Here is an 18,312-nt window from a genome sequence, read left to right on the forward strand (position 1 = left end):
GAGGGCGTGGTGGGCCCCGCGGCATGGCCGCCGGGACTGTTGACAGCTCGCAGCCAGTGGAAAAAGGACTTCACCGGGCCGGAGGGCCGTGAATCAGAAGCCGCCCTCGCCGGCGGACGGCTCCCCTGTGAGAGCCCCATTCACGGCGCCCCGGGGGGCAGTGCCGGTGGAGGTGGTGAGGCTGCAGTGGGTGTGCCTGCCCTGTTGCCCGGTCTGCCCCGTTCCAGGCCGCAGCGACTCCGGCCCGAGCGCGGCCCCTCCCGGGCTGTGGCTGCAGTGGGTGGGCAGCCGGTGAGCTGGCATCCCTTTGCTCGCTCCAGCCTTACTCACTGCCCTGTCATCCTGCTGGTGCGTCCCCACCCACCTGCCACCCTCTCCCAGTCCGGGCAGCACCCCACCCACTCGCCCTGGTCTCCCATCTCCATCCGGTGGTCCCGTGGGGTCCAGAGGGGGAGGGCACAGACCCACTGGCGGCCCCGGGGGCAGGAGGGGGTCCCTCGTCGGGCACTGAGGGTGCTGCGGCTGTCAGAGGTGTTCTGGGCAGAGGGGGGGCCACGTGGGGGCTCCTTTTACCTGCGCTGTCCACCAGACCCTCTGGGGGCCTTCAGACCTCTCCACTCGCACCTCTCGCGGGCCTGCGGCCCCCTGCGAGGCCAGGAAGGCGGGGAGCTGTTCGCGTTTGCCATGGAGAACGCCGGGGCTCACTCAGCGCGGGAGGCCGGCTCAGTCCCGCAGCCAAGCAGGGGGCAGCCGTGTCTGCAGCCCCAGGCCCCTGCTCTGGTCCGCCCCGCCCTCCCCGCTGCCCGGGCCATGGTGCCCAGGACCAGTGTTATTCGGCCCTGTCCTGCCCTGTCCTGTCCCATTCCATCCCACCCATCCATCCGCTGTTTCTGATTCTCTTCTCGTTCTCTTCTCGTTCTATCCTATCCTATCCTATCCTATCCTATTCCATCCCTCCCATCCTGCTGTTTCTAATTCTATTCTGTCCTATCTCACTATCCTACTCTTTTTTCATATTATTTATCTAATACTTTTTCCTTATTTTTTTTCAATCCTTCCATTCTGTTTCTTTTATCTCTCAGATATAGGACTTCTCCAACGGGCCTGCAGTTTTCTTCTCTGTTTCTTTAGCTTCCTCTCTGGCATTTGTCCCGTTTTCTGAGGGGGTTTCCTCACGTTAGTCTTCCGAAAACGTCTATTGCATGTTTCGCTTTTGCCGTGGTGTTTTTCTGAGATTGGTGGAGGCATGACTGACTAATAAAACTTGCCGTCATTGTGGTGTGCGATGCTGTGACATGCGGAGACACTGGGGAGTGACTGCACAGCCGTGAACACACTTGTCACCTCACGTAATTACCGTTTTCTTGTGACAAGGGCACTTAACATCCACTCTCCCGTCCACCTTCAAGGAAACAGCGGAGTTTTCCTGAGTCTCCTCAGCACGCTGCACTTGACCCCAGAGCTCACTCAGCTTGTCACTGAGTCTGTGCTAGGGGCTGAGGGGCTGGGGGGCTGGGGGGCTGGGAGGCACGGGTCCCCTCCCACACAGAGACTTCACGGAGCCCTCCCACCCCTCCTGCTGTCCCTTGAGGGTCTCACCCTTGCCTCATTCCGTGCCCCGTGTCCTGGAGTTCCTTGCTCTTGAAATCCACCTCCCCATTCCCCTTGGGGTTTGGAGCCGCATTGCGCCCGGGGTAGGATCCGGGTGTTGAGTCCTCTCCACCTACACCCCCCGACCAACCCTCGTGCTTCCTGCCTCTTCCTGCTCTTGCTAACGAAACGGCAGCTCCTAAGGGACCTGCCTGAGCTCTCCCGGGGTGGGGGGAGGTGAGGGCGCCCTCTTCTGGCCGCCTCTGGCATTTACCCCAGGTGCACCCGGGCCTCTTCTCCTCCTGGGGCCTGGCCCGCAGCAGGAGATCCCGACCCACCCCGCAGGGCGGCCTCCACCTCTGGGTCCTCCGGGGTCACCTGCCCGCCCCGCACGGCCGGCGCACACAATGGCCCTTCAGTGCCGGAGGCCGGGAGAGCGCAGGAAGGGAGAGGGCGGCGGTGCTCAACCGAGCCGCTGTCGGACTTCACGCCCGAGAGAAAATCAATCCTGAGGCCTCGGCTGTTCAAGGAAGAACCAGCCCGCCCATTTCTTTCCAAGTGGAATTCATAGTTCAACGCAAAAAAAAAAAAAAAAAGAAAAATGAGTCACGGAACTTCGGTGTAGCCTGGTAATGAGAACACCAAATATCTCCTTGCTCAGAAGTTGGAATCCCGACCCACGGCCCCTTGGACCGCCTCCCGTGGGCTTGCCATCCTTAAAACTAATCAGCCGAGCACGGGCCGCAGCTCACCCGATTCCGGGAAGCGTGCTGTATTTTTAACCGGCGATCTGACACACAGTTTCCTAGCGCCAGCCCAGCGCTGGCTCCCGGCTTCTGCTCACAGCCACTTTCTCGTTTCCCCACGTGGAGGGGGTCACACGCGCCCCCAAAGGGACCGGTTCACGGTAGATAGAAAGTTCCCCCTGTTTGGCGTTTCTTTGCAAGAACGGGCGCACCGTCGTTAGAAGGCCGTTCCCCAGGCTCTGCAAGTGCACGGCTCAGGACGCGCAGCCCCGCCCCACACCTCCCGGGGCGATGCTTCCGCGGACGCCTCACCTCCCACGTCCAGTTTCCGTGTCAGGCTTGGTGTCCACATGCCTCTCAGGGACAAGGACCTCACTTCCTGTCCGTTCGATGGGAAAAGTGGCTTTAGGAGAACGTGAGGAAAATCCGGACAAAGATTTTCACGAGCGCAGGGGTGTTCGTGGAGATGCGGCCTGTGAGCTGCTGGCCTCGGAGGCGGCCCTGGGCCCCGCAAGCAGCCGCTGGTTGGTTGCTCAGGTGGCAAGCCGGTTGTTCGGGTTGCAAGTCTGGGGCGCCTCACTCAGATCCGTGTGAGAGGAGGGTAACTTCTGGCTCACAGTCCAAGGGAGAGTGGAGGTGGGGGGGCCCAACTTTGTGGAGGGGTCTGGGGACGTCTGGAAGCAGGGATCCATGGTTCTGTCCCCTTCTCTCTGCCGGCTGCCTTCACGTGGCTGCAACTAGGGCAGCTCCCCTCAGGGAGCCCCAACACCGGCTGGCTGTGCGTGCACACTGGGAAGCCTCAGGCAGGCCAGCTGGGCCCGTGTGTGTGTGTGTGTGTGTGTGTGTGTGTGTATGTCCGGTGTCTGCGGGAAGCTGGCGGCCGCTCTGGAAGCACATGATGAAGGTGGGGAGGGCGGTCCCCCTAAGAGGGGAAGTGCGGGCCAGACAAACGACATAGCAGATGTCCCCGACGGCACTCCTGTCCCCTTCGCGGGCGGCTGTGCTCCGGCCGGTGGAGGAGAAACATCCCTGAGCTCTAGACTCTCGGAAGTGGCCGCCACAGCGCCCTTGGAGCAGCGGATGAGCCCGCTGGGGGGTCACGGCAGACTGTTTGTGCCGTGTGCGGGGAGGGGCAGGGGCGGCGAGCCCCCCACACCCTCCCGCCTCGGCCCTGAGGCCGGGGCTGGGGGCCCAGTCAGAGGCAGCGGGCTGGGGCTGGAGGTCAGGCCGAGGCCAATGTGGCGGACGCAGCAGGACCAGGGGTCAGCGCTGGGCCGGCCCTGACGTTGTCACGGCGGCAACCTCGTGTTCTGCCGACGAGGAAGCGGAGCCCAGACAGCCGGCCTGCCCGAGACCCACGGTTCCTCAGCAGCAGGGAGGCCCCGTTCCCACTCTCCGCGGTGCTGCTGAAGGAAGCTGACGGCGGCCCGGGGTTGGGGGTGCACCTAGGAGCCCCAGCCGCCCCCACTGCGGGGTCCTGGGGTAGGGGGGACAGCTCAGCTCCTCCTCCGTGGCTGTGCTCACTCCCCTTCCCTTGAAGTAGCAGGGTGCCCCTTGGTGCACTTCACCGTCAGCTGACTTTGGAATCTCACGTACCCACCCCCTCCCCCGGGAAGGCGCGCCCCAGCCTCACACAAGCGCGTCATCCGTGACCCCGTGACCCTGCCTGCAGACGCAGACCCCCGCTGCGCTGCGGGGTCTGCAGACAAGCCCCTCCCCCACACTCTCCAGGCCCAGCCTCTCCCAGGAACTCGATCTTCATCTCAAAGGCAGAACTGTGCCTTGACTCCCCCGTCTTCCTCGCTCAGTGCTTCCTCGGCGTCGGCACGTCCGTGCGAGCCCGGGACCCCCGCACGCGACCAGTGAGAGCAGGGGCGCCCCCGAGTGATTCCCACGCACAGGGCCTCTGACTATGTGCCCCAACTGTATTTACTGTTTCACGTGCGTTCACTGGTCTTCCAGAGAAGAGGAGAGAGAGAGGGAAACCTGGACGTGGGAGGGGGGGCCCTGGTCTGTTGCCCCCCGTATGGATCCCAACCGAGAATCAAAACCTCAGCCCTTTGGGGGACAGGATGATGCCCCAGCCCCCCCACTCGCATTGGCCCTGGCAATGCGCCCTGACTTCAGAACCGACCCCTCCCCGTTCCCGCCAGGGGGATGCACGGCCGTGGGCCCTGCAGCGGCTGCCTCGCCGGAAACCTGAGTGTGGCTTTCCTTTGGTCTCAGGGCCGCCCCGGTGTTTCAGGGCTGAGCGTAACCATGGAGAACCTGCATTTTCCTCTACCCATAATGCTGTGGTCTTCCTGTCCGCTCGTTATCCACGGTCGTTTCCCGTGCCTGTTGGCAGGGGCCTTCCGGTCTCCGAGCAGCATCCCGGGGGCCCAGGAGCCAGGGTGTGTGTGGCTGGGACCCCTGAAAGGCCTGCCCAGCACGGGGCTGCTAGGGTACCTCTTGGATCCTCCTGGGGCTTTGGGTTTGGACTGGGGACAATGGTCCCAGGGGCGGGCTTCTGGGGCTCATCAACTTCGTGAATGCTACCAGTGCTTATTATGGGGTGCCGGTCGTCAGGGCGGCGGGGCCAGGAACTGTTCTGGGGGTTGCTTCCCACGAGGGGGGTCCCACTCGGACTTCCGGGAGCTCCGTCCTGGAAGCTGGCTGCGGACCCCCCACGCCCCTCCCCCCAGGGCGCCAGCAGCAGCACTAGTGACCCCTCCACCTGCTCAGCGGGTCCGTCCGGGCACCAGGCCGTCCGCAGAGCCAGGGCCCCAGGAGCCCAGCCCCCCGCAGCCCCCGCTCCGTCAGCGTCGACTGCCCTGGGTGAGTCAGGAGGAAGAGATGACATTCGAGGAGAAATCATTTCACGTTTCCCCTGAAACAGGAATTTGGACACGTCCGTGCCATGCGGTGGGGCGGACGAGACTCTCTTGAGGTCTTTCCCAGAGAAGCGGCGCCTGGGCTGAGGGGCTGTGGAGACCCCTGGGCTCGCCGCCACCTTCCCCCCCCCCCCCCCGCCAGGCTGGAGGCCGGTCCGAGCAGCAGCGCACCCGCCACCCCGAGGGGCCCCGGGGGCCTTTCCTTCCTCCTCTCTGCCTGTCCCAGGAAACACGCAAGCTCGGGCTCCAGAAGCTGGACACGGAGACTGAGGTGCCAGCGCGCCGGCACCCGCTGGGGCTCCGTGCGGGAGAGCAGACCCGCCCGGCTGCTGCGAGCTCCCAGGGGTTCGAGGCCGGGAATTCTCTGCAGGGGTTGGGAGGCTGGGGGTCCCCAAGGAGTGGGCTGCAGGGCCACACCGTCCCACCTCGGTCCTCCGGTCCTCCGGCCTGCCCTGGGAGGCGGGGACGGGGCCGCACGGCAGAGCCTATGTGGAGGTGCAGGGGCTCAGCTGCGGCCCCGGGGTCGGGGACGAAGGAGATGGGGTGGCGGCGTCACCACTCAGATGGGATGCCCAGTCACCACTTCCGCTCAGCCGCGGGAGCCGTGGTGCGACTGGGGGTCTGAGCCCAGCTGCCCCTGCCCCCCAGCCCGACATTCTGCGGGCTGGGCCCCAGGGTGCCCTGGGCCTGCGGGAGGGGCGCGGGCATGGTCTCTCGGGTGCTGTCTCTCCTTAGTCCTTGGGCTCAAAGGGGGTGCTCCCTGGAAAGGAAGCCAAGGTGGCCTTCAGGTGTCCCTAAATCAGGGCCCAGCGCAAGGAACACCGTGTTGTGACCAAGTCATCCGTGTGTCGTTCTGTTACATAACTGTCGCCCTCGCACACACCACACGGCGTGTTCATGTTCGCAGGAAAACCGTACACTGTGGCACCCACGTCACTGCCCTGCGCACCATGAGAAACAGGCTGTACCCCTGTGGGACCCTGCATTTCCCGGGGACCGTGCTGTCGCTGGGGCCGTGGGCCAGGGGAGCCGTGAGAAGCCGGGGCGTGTCCCAGGCTGGGGCTCCATGCAGGTCTCTGCCACGGGCCCAGGTCCCCCTCGCCTGTGCAATGGGACCCTCCCCGGCCCCCCAACAAGAGGGGACACGTTCTGTCGTCCATCAGAAAGGGCTCGGGGCATTGCCGTCCGCCGTCGAAGACAGAACCGGTCGGTATCGAAGCGTCGGCACCGCCCAAGCCTCGTAGAAACACACGACCTGTCTCAAGAATTTCCTTGACACCCTGAGCAAGGGAGCTGTTCTCGTCCCTGGAGCAGGGTCCCCGGCCCCACGCTCAGAACCCTTGACCCCAGAACTGTGAGGGAGGACGCGGCCCCCCTTTCTCGTCTCCCTGCAGCACCCGGGGCTCCGGGCCGTGGGGAGCCGGGCGGCTGTGACTGCGGCACTGATATGTGAGGGGGGAGGCTGTCAGGAGACGTCTCTGCTCAGAACCTTCAAGGAGAAGCGGGTGGCGGGTGCGGTGAGGGCGGAGGGGCAGCCGCATTTCCTGTTTTCCTTTCCGCTGGCGCTGCAGAACACCACGGGAACACTGTGGGGAGACCCACGAAGAAATTCCAAAATTTACTCTCCCTGCCACCGCCGGCCCAGCCCCAGGGGTGCCGCGGAGAAGGGGTGAGCTTCTTTCTCGAGAGTCGGGGTGTGTGGGGGCCCGGCCCCACGCGTGTCGGGGGACGGCAGTCCTCCGAGGGTGACCTCAGCGGCTGCAGGGGCCAGGAGCGGCAAGGCAGAGTCTGGTTCTCATTTACAGTGCGGGGCGGCCGGCGGCGGGGAGGGGCCGGGAGGGGCGGGGGGAGGGGAGGGGGAGGGGCGGGGGCGGGGCCGGAGGAGGCCCTGACTGTACCCCTGGACCCCGGCCAGTGTGCAGCTCGGTCTTCCCCCAAAGGCCGCCGCGCGCTCTCCCGCTCCAGCCGCCTGCAGGGACCTCCGGGGAGCGAGCGATCCCCCTCCACTCGGGCCCCCTCTCCCACAGGAAGAACGGGACTGGCCGGGAGCGGGACGGCCATGGGCCAGACCCCGCGTCCCTGAGCGCAGCGCAGCAGCTGGGGAGGCCGCCTCTTCGGGTCCGCTCAGGGTGAGTGCGGCTGCCCCGCGTGGCCCCGGGGCTGCGCCGGAGGAGGGGACGCTTTCGAGCCGGGGACCGTGGGAGGTGGCTCTCAGGGTCCCTCCGTCAGCATCCGATTTCTTTACAAGTTGCAGGTCTCCGGAAGATGTGGCCGAGTTTTCTTTCTTGGTGTCCGGCCGCTGGGCTCCCCTAACGCGGCTGAGGCCGTGGGCTGCCGTGGGTGTACCTGGGCTGCCGCCGCGGGGCGCCTGGGGCTTCCAGCTCCTGGGGGTGGGGCGGAAGCTGTGCCTCTGGGCCCAGGAGGTGGGGGCCGCCGCCTTCTCCTTCCCCGACTCGGTGGGAGCCTGCTTTGTTAGCAGGAGTGTCGCTGGGAGAATCCCAGGGCTACCTGCCGGGCTGCTCCGTGTGTGGGAGGTGCCTCTGGGTTCTCCCAGGTGCGCCGTCCCGGTCCCCGCTCGGGGGGCACATCCGTGGCCTTCAGGGGACTGCGGTGACTTTAGTGTCTGGGTTCGGGGCCACGTCCGGAGTTCGCCATGACCGCCAGGGCTTCACCTTTTCAGGAACCTCCGCTGAAGTCCTTGTCCCCTGGGGCTGCTCAAAGGAGCCGCAGGGTCAGGCGAGGAGAAGGCCTTTGGTGTTCGGGCGGCGTGCCCGGTGGATAAGGCCGGGGGCCCTGGGGCCGCGGGCCGGCCTGTGCTGCCCAGATGGGGGGCGGGTGCCAGGCCGGGAGGCCCGGGCTGCTCCCTGGCCGGCAGGGTGCGGCTCGGTCCTCTCGCCCGGGATGGAAAGTGTTTCCTGACGGTTGCCAGCCTGCCTTGGGGACCTCGTTCAAGGGCTCACTGTGTTAGGAAGTCAGTGTGGGGTGGGGCAGGGTGGGGTCCCGGGAAGGGCCCGTGGAATACGGGGGACTCGGAAAACCAGCACTTCACAGCCAGCCCAAAGGGCAGGGTTAGGGGCTGGTCTGGACCCCGAGAACAAACCGCTCTGAGCCTGTGGGGGGTCCCCTGCACCCAGTGGGACCGCAGCACTGGGGTCCCTTCCCAGGTGGGTCCTTGAGAGCTGCGGGGTCGAGGACTCCTGGGGTGCTCAGAGCTCATGCAGACACACCGTGCTCCACCCGGGGTCCCCCGCCTCTCAGGGGACCCGTTCCGAGCACTTCGGGAACTTGCAGGGAGCTGGCCTTAAGCCCGGGCAGTCTTTGTTTCGAATCCAAACCCTGCCGAGGGGCGGCGGCGGGCTGCTGGACATGGTTGGGACTGCTGGGGAGGTCGTGGGGGTGTCCCCAGTGGGAGCCTCTGAGGCGTGGTCCCGCGGTTTTGCAGAGGAGGAATGGGGCGCTCCCAGGGGCCGACTTACTCGCTGGGGCCGCAGGACCCGGGGGCGGCGAGATGGCAGCAGATCCCTGACTGGGGCCGGAGAGCAGACGGCCTCTGGCGGAGACCCCTCGAGGACGCGCCTCTGGGCTCGCACATGCGTCGGCTTTGCTTCCCCAGAGGACAGTGCCCCGCGCCCTCAGCCTGTCACAGGGGATGGGGAACGGCTCTGTGCTCCCCAAGTCCCTGCGGGCATGCACAGGAGACCGCGCTGGGCAGGTGAGCCAGCCGCCTCGACGGCACTGGCCCTGCGTGGGGGTCTCTCGGGCGTGGCTCCCTCCTCAGGCCGCCTCCCATGGGCCTGCACCACGTGGCGGGGCTGGGGGGAGGCGAGGGGCTCTGGGAGGAATGCATGGTCCAGGAGTGGCCACGTGGTCTGGACAGTGTCTTAGTTGAGAAGGACGTTTTTCGTCGTGGGTTTGGGGTCTCCTTCTGCATTCCTAGCGGTGTGGCAGCACTGAGAGGGCGTGGGCAGGAGGGGTCCACCGGGGAAAGGGTCCTGGGGGAGCAGGGCGGTGCCCCGAGGCTGTCCTGCCTTTTCCCAGCCGGGGACCTGGAGGGTGTGGCCACATCCTGGCGCCCGTGGCCCTCTGGAGATCAGGTCTGTGCTGAGTGTTCGCATTGGGTCTTAAGGACAGTTTTGATGGGAGAAAAGCATCTTCCTGAACAGGGATTGTCCTTCATCGGCACCCCCGAGTGTCCACCATGTTCAAGGCTCCCCGTTGCCCTGCTCCCGTCCCACTGAGCTGAGAACCAAACACGTCCGTGCAGGGACCCTGGGGGGCAGCCTCTGGCAGTCGGCGATCAGCCTGCGGCCCCCGAGGGGCATCCCATTGGACCTCAGTGGTGGGTGCGGACCACCACGGCCACCCCCCCACAAGCTGGCTCAGACGCCCTGCCCCCCCGAGAAAGCCGCAGTGCCTCTGCCCCTGTCGGGGTTCAGGTCTCCCCCCCCAAGCGCTCGGGCAGTGGGTGAGTGAAGCGTGCTCCCCACGGGCAGGGCGTGTCAGCACCCACTTCCATGTGAGAGTCCACGCTGGGGACTGAAATTTCCACGTCAAGTCACGGGTTCCGTGGCATGCAACTGTCTCGCAGGCGTGGCAGCCGTGCAGCCAAGAGCTTCATCTGGAAGCTGGCTCTTGGCACTGCTCTCGGGGGAAGGGCCGGGGCGTTCGCTATCTCTGGGAGAAGAGTCGGACGTGTCCTGGGCTGCCCCCTGTCTGAACGGGGCGCCGTGCCCCCCCCACCCCCCCGTGCGTGGGCTTTCCCTTGGCGACCCCAGGGAGCGGGCTTTTCCCGGGGCCTCGGCCGGGGAGGCGGCCGTGAACCCTGGCACCACCACCCACAGGGGCGGCGGGCGACCCCAGGAGCCACCGGACATTTCAGACATTTTATTAATTGCTCCGGCTAAGGAAATGAGAAGCCCCTGTGCGTCACAGTTTAAAGCAGGGAAGCTTTAAAAACAGTCCCTGCACATTTGGGCAGCTTTGAACCAGGTATTCGTAGGTACGGTTTCTCTCTTCCCGATGTAGAAACTCTTGGGAGAAAGAACCCTTCACAGAAAAGACGCTCTTTGTCCGCCCCGAACCCAGGGTCGTGACAGCCTCCCACTCAGCACACACCGCGTCCCGATCAATTCCCCTCGGCACGGAAGGATGCCGGTACTCGGAAAGGTTAACTTTTGTTGCCTTTTGGTCTCCTAGGCTGTTTTGGGGAGGAGGTGAAAAGTCGAGTGAGAGCCTTGCTCCTGAAAGTGAAGTTTGGTTTTCCTTCCTCCAGAGGGCGGTGTGTCCCCCCCGAGCGCCCGAAAAGGATCTCCGAGGGGTGCGGGAGTCCTCAGGGTGGGGTTTCGGGGCCTGCGGGGAGGAGAGAGTCGGTAGTGGCTCTGCAGAGCTGGGGGACACGGCGGGAACCCCGAGAGGTGGTGTCAGTACAAAGTGTTTGGGAAGCGGGACGGCAGCCTCCACAGAAGATGCAGACTGAGCGTGTTTTCTAGCTCGGGGAGGGAGTGCACTGAGGGGGAAGCACGCTTTGCAGGGAGGCCTTCTGCAGGCCACCCGACCTCGGCACCGGGGCGTCGGCCCGGGGAGACCGGCTCCAGGAGGTGCCTGCCCCCCTGCTGAGGAGGGTCTGAGGTAGCCGGGAGGGGTTCCGGAGGCAGTGTCCAGGCAGCACTTCTGAAACTTATTTATTTTTTATTTACATCGTGCCACAATTTCATTTCATTTTATTTTCTACATATAATTTATTGAGGATGCTATTACAGTTGCCCCAACTTTTCCCCCTTTGCCCCCCTCTGCCCTGCCTCCTTCCCTCCAGCAACCCCTCCAGCCCCCCCACCCCCACACTTAGTTCATGTCCACGGGTCGTGCATCCAAGTTCCTTGGCTTGTCCACTTTCTACACTGTTCTCTTTTTTTTTTAAGATTTTATTTATTATTTTTAGAGAGGGAAGGGAGGGAGAAAGAGAGAGAGAGAAACATCAATGTGTGGTTGCTGGGGGCTGTGGCCTGCAACCCAGGCATGTGCCCTGGCTGGGAATCGAACCTGTGACACTTTGGTTCGCAGCCCACGCTCAATCCACTGAGCTACGCCAGCCAGGGCTCTGTACTGTTCTTAACATCCCCCTGTCTACTCTGCACCTACCAATTATGCTTTTTATTCCCTGTACCTTTTCCCCCATCCCCCTTCCCACTCCTCACGGATAACCCTCCATGTGATCTTCATTTCTGTGATTCTGTTCCTGTTCTACTTGTTTGCTTAGTTTGTTATTTTTTTTGATTCAGTTGATGATAGCTGTGAATTTGTTGTCACTTTATTATTCATAGTTTTCTGATCTTCTGTTTCTTAGATAAGTCCCTTTAACACATCCTATAGTAGGGGCTTGGCCATGATGAGCTCCTTTAACTTGACCTTATTTGGGAAGCGCGTGATCTGCCCTCCCGTTCTAAATGAGAGCTGTGCTGGATGCAGTCATCTTGGATGGAGGTTGCTGCTTTGCATCACTCCGACTGCTTCTTGCCATCCCCCCTTGCCTGCGAGGTTTCTCCCGAGGACCCAGCTGACAGCCTGTGGGAACTGGTGGGATGTTAAGAGGAGCTGATGCAGTGACTCAGGCTTCCCATTGCCTGCCCTTGGCTGGTTCCTCCTGCTGGGCAGCCCGTGTGAACGTGTTGTAAAGAGTGCCCGCAAGCGGCGGTTATGACCGTCCTATTGAAAGTGTTTGTTAATACAAAGTAGACGACTGGCTCCCAGACTTAGGGCTGCCACCAGCCTGAGTTGTCCCCACCCAGGGCCTGAGTAACAGACTCCGGCTCCGAGGGAAGAGCCCCAACCCTCAGCGGGGTCTCAGCCTGCTGTCTGCTCCCACTCAGCGAGAGCCAGTGCTCCACGGCGGGGCGCCCGGGGCCCAGGGAGGGACACAAACTGCCAGGACACAGGCCCTTCGTTCCGGTGGGCCAGCGTGGTTTCCGTCTGGCCACGCAGAATGTTGAAGCACGACCACCTCCGTGGGTGCCTTCTCCACCCCTTTGGGACTGCAGGTGGAGGAGGAACGGGGGCGGCCGAGTGGCCCGGGGCCGCCCTCTCCTGGGCGCTCCCTCCTGTCGGGGCTCCGTGCACAGGTGGCCGGGACCAGGTGCTCCCGGGGGCACACGTCCCCGGGAGTCGGTTGCTGAGTGTCACGTGACGGAAGGCCCTTCACGTCTTCCGTGGAGGAGCATAGTTTAAGTTTATTCAGCAAAGAGGTAATTGTTCAAAAAAAAAAATCTGGAAAGGAAAAGGAGAGAAGAAGAGAAATAAGACAAATACGCGAAGTTCTGCCAAACCGTCTCCCAGAGGCAGAGCGCTAGCCTTCTGAGGGGGCCGGCTCGGTGGCACCCAGCTGTCCTCCCGCAGCTGCGACTCGGGGAACACAGAGACACGTCGGAGTCCGGGGAGGCCTGGGGCCGTGCGGCCGGACCTGTCCCGGCCCCTCCCCTGGTCTGCGCTCTGCATTCAGTGTGCGCGGCTCCGGAGCGCGGACGGCTGGCCGCCGCAAGGAAGAGCTCTCGGACCGGTTTAATTTCAAAATCCAGCACTGAGCCACAGCTGGACGTGACTCAGGTCTCCGGGGAAGCCATTCCAGGAAACCGGTTTGCCTTTCTTCTGGAACCTTCATCAGCTGATTCAGCAGCTCAGGGCCAGCGCCAGCTCAGCGGAGCCCACGGGGAGGAGCGGGGTTCTCTGCGCCTGGTGGGGGGTGGGCAGCGGGAAGCCCCTCAGGGGCCGGGGCCTGGGGAGGGCGTGGGTGGAGAACGTGGCCGTAGGACCCCGCCCCCGAGACCCTGGGGCCACTCTCGGCGTTTCACTGGCCAGCGAGGCGGCAGAGGCTCGTGGATCCCCGCCGACGGGGCCTGGCACGGGGCATCGGTCCCGGCTGTCACTCCCAGTCCAGAGCCGAGGACGTTTGATCAGGGGTTTCGACTTAATTGTCGTAAAGGCTCTATTTTAAACACGTTTCCCTTCCAGACTTGGTCATGAGTCAGGCCAGAAAACAAAACCAGCACGTTTGATGTCCTTGAACTGTGAGAGCCGTCCAGCCACGCCCGAGGGATTGCACAGAGGAACCCCAGGGGCTGGGGGAGGCAGGGACCCCCAGGTCCAGGGCCGGGGAAGGAAGGGAGGGGGACAGACCCCAAGCCCTGGCCCGGAGCCCCCCGGCACCCCGTGTCATGGGGCGGGGCGGGGAGGGGTGGGTGCGTGTTCTGCAGCGTTTCCCGGGGCAGCCCCCACCTTGGTGAAAACCCGAACTAGCTCTAACTAAGGTCCACCCTCCGCGGTGGAAGCCCTGTCCAGGCGCCCGGCCCGTCAGAGGGTAAAATGTGTTTCCCATCTGCATCCGGGCGTCGAGCTTTCCCCGCGCCTACAGAGACGGGACTCTCTGCCTGAAGGTCATTGTCTTGGCCCCGGGACCAAGCCTTTGAATGAGTTCCCAAGCACGCGGGCAGCTGCTGCGGAGGTTCCTTAAGCGGCCCCGGTGGGGGAAGGGAGCTAACCCCATGTGCTCAGCGCGTCCCCCCTGGCGACCCCGTTCAGCGAGGGGATGCCCCCACCTCGTCGTCTGTGGGGGTCTCGTCCAGTCCGGAGCTGCCCGACAGGGGCCGTTTCCCTCGGTCTTACCAGGAAGAGCTGAGGACGCGGGTCAGCCCCTCCGTGTCCAGCCAGGACCCCGGTGAGTGGCAGCGAGGCCGGGCCAGCGCCCGCAGGGTCAGAAGAGTTAAGAGCCTGCTGCCCCAGGGGCCTCGGTCAGAGCCTGGGTCCAGTACGGCGCTGTTCTCGGACACGGCCTTGCGGCTGGTGTTCCGTGTCTGGTGAACCTTCCCGGAGTGGAAGTGCCCGCTTCTCAGGTGTTTCTTTCTTGCAAGGGCTTTCCTCGGGGCCGTCCCCCCCATCACTGGCTTTTGGGGGTCCCCCCAGAGCTCTTCCCAGTGGCAGTAACGTATTAAACCCCGCTCTCCTCCTACTGGGTGGACCCAATGCACCCCCCTTAGCTTCCTTTCCGGGGCTGAGAAGGGGGGCTCCTTTCCTGGGGTTTGGGCAGATGGGGAAGGAGAGCCAGGAAAAGACCGAGCGGGAGGGGCCGCAAGCTCAGGACGCCTCGGGTTTCATGAAATGTGGCTTTTCCTGCCACAGCAGACGGCACATCTCCGTCCCGCAGCCTCCAGCTGCTCCTGCAGCTCCCGCGGCGGCCGCGGGTGGCAGCGGCAGGGCCAGGGAGGCGTCACCGGCAGCCCCAGCCCTGGGTGGGACGGCCGGCCTGGCTTTCGGGGGTGGTGCTTGGAGAAGACCAAAGAAACGACTTCAAAATGGGAGCTCTGGATGTACTTAAGCCTTTGTTTCCAAATTATTTCCTTGTGTGCCTGTGTGTGTGTGTCTCTTTCTTAAAAAAAAAAAAAGATTTCCAGACGTGGAAAATGAGAAAGCGTTTGAGTCGACTTCAGGAACACTGAATGCGTGGCTCTGCTGGACGGCTGGGGGGGGTGTCTCTGGGACTCGGGGGGACACGAGGTCGGGGTGAATGGCCCTGTGCTGCGGGCTCCATAAAAGAGGGGTCTTTAGAAAGTTCTGAGGCGTCTCAGATCCCTTTGAGAAGGAGGCGGAAGAACACAGACAGGAATTACTAAGTGCTCAGCAGGGAGAGCGAGGGTGCAGTTCAGTTCTATTATTAACTCCGCTGCCCGGAGGGCAGAGTGCGAGACACAAAGAGGCCCTTCTCCCCACCCACCCACCCCACCCCACCCCACCCCACGCGAGGGTCTCAAGCAGCCAATTTCCTACCGTACTGGAAAGAGCTGCAGGGAGCAAACGGATTCTGTCGACACAGAACCCGTGGTGGCCACCGTCAAAGACGCCTATTTTATCCCCGCGAGACGTGAGCAGTTGCCGTGTGCCGGCCCAAGTCTGCCACGGCCTCTTAGGGGTTCCCGGGGTCCTCTCTGGGCCGTGGAGACGCAGACCTCGGTCACAACTCTGCTCAGGGTTGTGGTTCTGCGTCACCTGTGTGGCTGTGGGCGAGCGGCTTCGTCTCACCTGGTTCTGGTTCCCGCTGCAGAAACGGGGGGGGGGGGGGTGGGCGGGGCAGGAAGCAGCCGTGGGGCTGTTGGCAGGAGATCTCGCCCTGGAGACAGGGACCCAGAAACCACTGCTTGCGTCTCAGCTCTGTGTCCTGGGGGGAGGGGCAGGACAGGGGAGGGGTGTGGGGGGGCGGCGGCCTCACCCTCCCTCCTAAAATGGGCAAGCCCGGCGACGGATCGTTGGGGATGGCGATGTCGACGGCGTTCGCCCATCTAGACGCGAACGTTTCTCCAAGTTGCCCGGAACCTCGGGTTTGAACGCCAGACTCCACGGCGGGGCCGACCACAGCCTGGATCTGACCGCAAGGGAGAGGGAGGACACATAGGTGGTCCCCCCCGCCCCCGGCCCCTGCCCCGGGAGGGAACCCAGTCACTCAAGCTCGTCGGTCACCCGCGGGGCCCGGACGGCACAGGAGTTCGCACCCACCTCCCCCGTCCTTCCTTCTCAGAGCCGGAAGGCCTTCTCCCCGCCCCTCTCTCCAGCATCTGTGTAGACGGCGGGAAAACCATCCCCGTGCATTATGCATGCACTCCATTCCTTCGTGTCCGGACAGGAAGCGACTCCCTTGGGGGGTTGCTGTCCTACAGCTCGACACCTCGGAAAGGAAGACTGTTCCGTGTGAGGTTCGGCCAATCTGAGATTCCTTGCCCTGAGAGAGCAGTTGCGGTGAGGGCTGCCTCAGAGAGATGTGACGGGTTTCTCCCCAGCACAGCTTCGAGGCTGCTGAGCGCCAGCCCAGACGGCGGATTAGGCTGGAATGCTCCCTGCAGCCCTGCAGCTGCTGCGTGGAGGACGTGTTTAATTGAAGCCAGCGGGCCCGGACCCCCCGGGAGCCCTGCTCTGAACCGTTCACTGAAGGTGGTGTTTAAGCTTCGCTGGGGAGCGCGGCTCACACGCGGACCCCGGAAACCGACGGAGGCACCTACGGTTCCGCACACATAGGTGGGGGTGGTCAGGCCCTTTGCAGTCTGCGGGCCCCGTAGTAAGCGGTGTTCTTGACCAGCCCTGGCCGGTGTGGCTCCATAGGTTGGAGTGTCGTCCTGCAGCCTGAAGTGTGCGGGTTCCATATCCAGTCAGGGCACACGCCTAGGCTGAGGGTTCGATCCCCGGCCCAAGCACAGACCATCCTCGGTCTCAATGCCTGCGGGGGGCAACCGATGGGTGTTTCTCTCTCCCTTCCGCTCTTAGGTGACGATCAGAACATAAAAACATATTCTGATAGTATTTGGAAGGGACACGCTGTATTTCCAAAAAGAATCCAGTAAAAGGTAGGTCCTGCAGACAGTTTCCCCGTTTTCAGCAAGGTGCTCATTGCTAATAGAAGCTCCAGTGTTGAACTTTCCTAGAAGGACGGAGAGGCACCCAGGCACCACGTCCTCCCGCCGTGCGCCGAAGTGCTCGTCCCCGGTCACGGGGGCGGGGGGGTAAACACGTGTCACACTCGTGGAGCTTGCTTTCCTTTATCCCCCCCGCCCCCCCCCCAAAAAAAAGACATAAACAAACCCTCAGGAATAGGTCGAGCAGAGCGTGGAGAAGGAAGGTCGGAAAGGATGGAGAGGTCTGGAACCTCCTCCTTGTTCTGCTAGAACTTTTCGTGGAATGAGGGTTCCCTGGAATACACTTTGAGAAGCGCTGGCAAAATGGACCGCAAAAGAGAACCGTCGTTAGAATTCCCTGACTGTCTGTTCCATGCCGGGCATGTGACCGCAGCCCAGTCTGCCGCACAGTCCTCACGGGCAGCTGGCGAGGGGGGCGCTGTTCGTGTGGCCCCGTGTTCGAGACGAGGAGGCGGGGCCAGCAAAGTGGCCTGCCCAAGGCAGGGCGCGCCAGACCCCAGATCCAGGCTCACCTGTGCTTCCCTCCTCCCTCTGGCTCCTTATTCGTTCCTAAGAGGCTCCAAATTCAGGCCGTGGAATTCGATGGACAAGTTGTCCCAGAGTATCAAGATGTTTTTCTTCCCGTCCTCATTAACGGTCAGACTCGGGGCCCAGGGGAAGAGCAGGTCGTCCCTCAATAGCTGTGTGACGTGGGCCAGTTGCTCTCTGAGCCCCAGTTCGAGCCTCGATTTCTTCCTGATAAGCCTGGGGGTTGGCGTGTGCCTGGAAAGACGGAGAGAGGGCACACGAGACAAATGATGAGAAGCTGTGGATGGCACACAGCAGGTGCCCGGGAACTGTTGATACTGTGATGTCAGAAAGAGCGGTTTGATAACAGCGGAGGCTGAGGCCTTGCTCCAAAGTTACTCAGGATTTCAGGACAGCATTACACCAAGCACGGGGCCCTGGGAGCGTGGGGTCTCATGGGGTGGCCCAGGAAAAAGCTGGGAGGGCCCAGAGCCTTGGGCGAGGGGGGGAGAAAAGGGGTGCTGTCTCGGCAAGGGGACGTGAGCCTGGCCGGAGCAGACCCGGGCCAGCTCCCTGGGGCGGGGAGGTGGGGTCTGGCGGACCAGCCGGGCTGTCGAGCTGACCTCTCCGGGCCGGGGCCTGGAGGGTGGAGAGGCGACAGGACAGTGTGGAGCCGTGGGGCTGCTGTCTGGTTTGGGGTGGGGCGAGGGTGTGTCACGTGCAGGGACACCAGCGAGTGAGTCCCTCTGAGCGTGGCGGGAAGTCACACCTGCAGCCCCAGCCGGCGGTCACGGGACCGTGCAGCAAGGCGGCCAGCCCTCGGGCCTGCTTCTCAGCGTTGCTCACTCGGGAGCCCTGGGCGAGTTCCACTCTGAGCTGGGGGCTGGCACGCAGTGGTTTCTGCTGGGGGGGGGCGGGGTGCTAAATGTTAACGGAGAATAAGGGGGAAAGGTCGAAACAGCCCCGGCACTGGGGCTGTGCCCGTGCACGCTCACCTGGCGATCTGGGCGGAGTCCGCTCCCTCCCAGCCCGTTGCTCCCCGGTGGGCTTCCTCCGAGCAGGACCCCAAAGCCAAGGGGGTCTCCATCCTGCCACTTCCGTGCCTGCACGTGTCATCCCGCCGGACTCTTCTCCTCGCTGCCGGTGGCTCAG

The 18,312-nt window shown here is 63.5% G+C and overlaps 1 protein-coding gene across 1 annotated transcript in view; it reads left to right on the top strand.

The window, feature by feature from the left end:
- The first annotated feature begins 7,102 nt into the window (after nucleotides 1-7,102).
- COL6A3 (collagen type VI alpha 3 chain) overlaps nucleotides 7,103-18,312 on the top strand; it is a 71,964-nt gene continuing 60,754 nt past the window's right edge. Inside the window, exon 1 of the mRNA XM_036022670.1 lies at nucleotides 7,103-7,338. The gene's annotated coding sequence lies outside the window, so the exon portion shown is untranslated. The remainder of the gene's footprint in view (nucleotides 7,339-18,312) is intronic.

This window comes from Phyllostomus discolor, chromosome 4, assembly GCF_004126475.2.
Source record: "Phyllostomus discolor isolate MPI-MPIP mPhyDis1 chromosome 4, mPhyDis1.pri.v3, whole genome shotgun sequence".
Lineage (NCBI taxonomy): Eukaryota > Metazoa > Chordata > Mammalia > Chiroptera > Phyllostomidae > Phyllostomus > Phyllostomus discolor.